At 46.1% G+C, this 5000-nt stretch overlaps 1 pseudogene; it reads right to left on the minus strand.

Moving 5' to 3' along the window:
* Positions 1–230: 230 nt before the first annotated feature.
* Positions 231–5000, minus strand: part of LOC117441789 (dual specificity protein phosphatase 3-like) — an 11598-nt pseudogene continuing 6828 nt past the window's right edge.

A 5000-nucleotide genomic window follows, 5' to 3' on the forward strand; every position in this document is an offset into this window, starting at 1 on the left:
TAAAGGGAGGTCAGGTACTCTTTAAAGCAGCTGCTAGTTATGGGTACTTTCTACTGAAGTACACTTCAAAGCCTCTTTACTTTGACTTGAGTAAAGAAGTTTAGTCAGTACTTCTACTTTCACCAGAGTACTTCTAAACACGAGTATCTGTACTTCTATTTAAGTAAAGGATGTGTGTACTTCTGCCATCTCTGCTCACGTGAAACAAAGCATACGTTCTCTTCTCTTACAGACAGTCTATTTGTTCCAGATCTTCCGTCCGCTCCCAGCCTCTGGTTGAGTCGGCAGAGCTGCCTCAGGAAGCCGTCGTTGGGTCCGATCTCTCGTTTGTGTCGCACCGTGGCCAGCGCCGTGTGCACGCTCATGCCCTGGCGCAGCATCAGGAAGGCGATGACGAGAGTGGGCGCGCGGCTGTAGCCCTCCCTGCAGTGCACGTACACTTTGCCTGCAGGAGCAGAGAGGAGGGTCTTTAGACAGGGGGACTCGGGTCTCCGATTTCAACCCACGATTCCTTTCTACTCAATGCAACCACTTCAACTCTCATCCCTTCCTCCTTCCCTACATTCCTTCATGCCTCCTCCTTTCCTGACTACATCCCAACTTCCCTTCCCTACTTCTCTATTTCCCTTTATCCCCACTTGTCCATCGCTTCCTTCCTTCCTTCTTGTCATGTATCCCTTTTATCCCTATCTCCTTTCCTCCCTTCCACCCTTTATTGTTCCCTTCTTACATTCATCCTTCCTTTCATCCCTTCATCTCACCCTCCTCCTTTCCTGATACATCCCTTCCTACTGATTCATTTGATCCCTCACGCCTCCCTCCATCCCGTCATCTCTCCTTCTCTAATTCCCTTCATTCATCCCCCTTTCCTTACATCTATTCAACCCCTTCGTCCATCCCTTCCACTTTTCATCCCTCCTTCCCTTCATCTCTCCCTCCCTCCTTTCCTGACTACATCCCTTCTTTAATTAGCCCTTTGACCTTCACCCCTCCCCCATTCATCCTTCCCTTAATCCTTTCATCCTTCCCTTCCTACATTCATTTATCCCTTCATCTCTCCTTCCCTTTCTCCTTTCCACCCTTCTTCCCTTCATCACTCCCTTCCTACATATCGTTGACCCTTCCTAGTTCCTACCTCCCTCCAACCTTTCATCCATTCCTCTCTTAATCTAGTCATCCCCTAACACCCTAAATCTTTTTGACCTACAATCCCTTGCTCCTTCCCTCCTTCCCTCCTTCCCTACTCCTTTCGTTCACCAAAGCTTAGGAGTACAGCTTACGTTCATTAACATTCCTGTTTTATTCAGTCTTTGACATCCTCTCACCTTTTCCATTTTTGCACGCCAGCGCTTTCTCGATGAACTCCGCCCCCTCCTCAAAGAAACGCTGATGTCGAAGTGGTCGGTGTCGCTGGCTGCTACGCCGTGGTACGTGATGCTCGTGCCGGCGTAGAACTCAGCGTTGGTGTTGACGTGCATGAAGGAGTTTCCTTCAGCGGCGTTCAGGATGTGAGTGAGTGCCCTGACGCTTCAGACGCATCACGTTCATCGCCACAACCCTGCGTCAAATGATAATTAAACATATACACAAACAAGTTTATTTTACACTTAAAGAGTTCTCTCCTGCTGATGTTCAGGTGTATATCAGTATGTAGTGTCTCTACTTTAAAGAGTCCTCTCCTGCTGATGTTCAGGTGTATATCAGTAGGTAGTGTCTCTACTTTAAAGAGTCCTCTCCTGCTGATGTTCAGGTGTATATCAGTATGTAGTGTCCTCTACTTTAAAGAGTCCTCTCCTGCTGATGTTCAGGTGTATATCAGTATGTAGTGTCTCTACTACTTTAAAGAGTCCTCTCCTGCTGATGTTCAGGTGTATATCAGTATGTAGTGTCTCTACTTTAAAGAGTCCTCTCCTGCTGATGTTCAGGTGTATATCAGTATGTAGTGTCTCTACTTTAAAGAGTCCTCTCCTGCTGATGTTCAGGTGTATATCAGTATGTTAGTGTCTCTACTTTAAAGAGTCCTCTCCTGCTGATGTTCAGGTGTATATCAGTATGTAGTGTCTCTACTTTAAAGAGTCCTCTCCTGCTGATGTTCAGGTGTATATCAGTATGTAGTGTCTCTACTTTAAAGAGTCCTCTCCTGTTGATGTTCAGGTGTATATCAGTATGTAGTGTCTCTACTTTAAAGAGTCCTCTCCTGCTGATGTTCAGGTGTATATCAGTATGTAGTGTCTCTACTTTAAAGAGTCCTCTCCTGCTGATGTTCAGGTGTGTATCAGTATGTAGTGTCTCTACTTTAAAGAGTCCTCTCCTGCTGACGTTCAGGTGTATATCAGTATGTAGTGTCTCTACTTTAAAGAGTCCTCTCCTGCTGACATATAGACGTCTCTGAGCTGTCTCTGAGATGCTGGAGCCACCACTTGGCACCTCCTGCCTTTTGAAATGCAGAACGCTAAAAATAGCGTCGCTGCACACCGGTTCTCAAACTGATTGAAAGTCACGCCTCCACAAAACATAAACAACTGTCTGCCAGACTTCCAGACGACACAGAAGCCAGGACATGAACACAGAGACGCTGCAGACACACATCTCCACTGAGCGGGTGTACCGGTATCCGTCACGGTTCGGCGCATGCAGTCACGCGACGAATACGCCTTTTCTTTTACGAGTGGGAAAAAAGTCTGTCATTCAGGTCAGCATCCACTACACTATTTATAATCCAGGGGGCGGTATTGCGCCTAAAAGCTGTTTGCCCAGCTGCCCTTAGACAACAAATGAAGAACAAGAAGAAACACAACAACAAAAAACTAACAAACAAAACATGGTACCAGGAGTGTGTATCGATCTAATCAACACGAAACTAAATACAAGAAGAAGAAAAGTTAGTAAGGCGATTTCAGATCCTCACACTCAGGAGCTAGAACCCACCGGCTTCCTTTAAATCAGCTGTGTGGGAACATGTCGGGGTCCCTGTGGACTACAACAACGATGGTGCGAGTGGTGGATCGTAGTGATGTTACGTATTGCGCCGAGGCCTCGAGCGTGTGTCGAGTAACCCCTCGAAGCTTTTTGTGAAGCTTGTATCGAGGCTTGTATCGTTTTGGGCCAGTGAGGTCACCGATGACAAACGAAGCCTCGCTGCCTGTCGATACCACGTGACTGCTTCACGAAGCCATTCAGATCGGTTGAAAACCGATTGAACCACGACGCTCATAACACCATGGATGTATAATAAGAACATATTACCCCTCCTGCACCCGGGCCCGGTGACACGATGGATTAAGAGAGCTCAGACCCTCACTTATAGAGGTCGGAACATGTCATAAGTATAAATAGATACAATCATAAATAAATGTAGGAGTAAAAACAGCGAATAAATACAGGAATAACATATGGTTCAGTGTTTTTCAGGGAGCCTCAGCGTGTGAGCTGCGGCTCAGCTGGAAAAGCAGTTGACCTCGTGACCACAGGGTCTCTGGTTCAAACGACTGGTCAATACGTCTTTGTTGTTGTTTATAAAAAGCTACAGCTAAATGAGATCATGTAGTTAATAAATCTTTAATATGGTTTAGCCTTTCTCTCCGGCTACAACATGGTTACGTTTATGAATATTATTAAGGAACACAAATCCCTCTTTGCAAAGTGTACCAGCCTCCTTAGGCTTTTCCATCACAATCATTCAACTGGAATAAATACAATATTGTTAACATGAAGATATGATTTTCTGTTCGTTGTTTAGAGTTATTCTAAGGCTTTACTCAATGGGAACTCGGTATGAGAGAGAGCACACTGTTGAGATGTCCAATCTGCCTGTTGTACACACTTTGACCAGCAGGGGGTTTGTGTTCAGATGAAGCCCATGATGAGGCCTCATGAGATGAAGCCTTTTGTGAACCAATTGGCTGGAAAGCTTCAAAGCTTCATAAGGCTTCATCTCACCATCACTAGTGGATCGGACGAGGACGGTGTGTCGGCGTTGTTCGACAGCGGTGCGGTATGCTAATGAAACACAAACATGCTGCATCATATCAGAAGGCATCACCCAGATGTGCCACTCACCGGAGCCGGCAAAAGACAGCAGCAGTTCAGCAGCTGATCCCCGCAGTTCAGAAAACACCACAGCGTTTCACATCGGACGGAAAGGGTATTCCTTTAGGGAGAACACTTCTTGTTTGTGATTGGACAGAGCCAGCCAGAGAAGCACTGCTGTGATTGGTTGTTTTTGCTGCCAGTCAAGAAATGACACTTCGTGATTAGCCCAACACATCAGCCGTTAGCCGTTAGCACACACTCAGAGCTCACAGCTCCTCATATCTGTTCAGAAACTGGACACAAGTTAAACAAGTACAAACCACAGACGGTCTGTGTCATGGAGAATACAGTCGCTGCTTTATTTCTGTCTGTATGACGTTGTTGTGAGTGTGGACGGAGCAGCTACAGGTTAGTTTAGCCTGATGGATTTATCCGGATGGATTTACATGGAGATACGGCCCGCCCCCTCTCCAGCGTCTTGTTTAAATGACAGGAGTAAATACAGAATTAATGCTTTATTAACTCATGGTTTTTAAAGGAATGCTCCACTCATTAGATAATTAATCAAACGTCAGTATTTAGTGAAACGTTATGTTTAAACCACACCCTGAAGAAATCAGCGATGTTCCCCCGGTAAATAATGATTTCATAGCTCTTTTTTATCAAGACCTGTATATTCCGTCTGGCCGCCGCCATGTTTGCCATTTCCAGTAGTCACGTGATGGTCGTGACGTCATCCATGCGTTCACTTTGTCAACACACGGAAACATGGCGGGGTATTTGAGTTCGGACTCGTCAGCAGAGGAACACGTTTTGACCAATGTGAAGAGATTGGATGGGAATTCAGCCATACATATCAGCATGACACTACGACACCCTCTGTCCTAGACCCTCTGTCCTCAGTACCCTCTGTCCTCAGACCCTCTGTCCTCAGACCCTCTGTCCTCAGACCCTCTGTCCTCAGACCC

The sequence above is a fragment of the Pseudochaenichthys georgianus genome, unplaced genomic scaffold, assembly GCF_902827115.2.
Source record: "Pseudochaenichthys georgianus unplaced genomic scaffold, fPseGeo1.2 scaffold_1995_arrow_ctg1, whole genome shotgun sequence".
NCBI lineage: Eukaryota > Metazoa > Chordata > Actinopteri > Perciformes > Channichthyidae > Pseudochaenichthys > Pseudochaenichthys georgianus.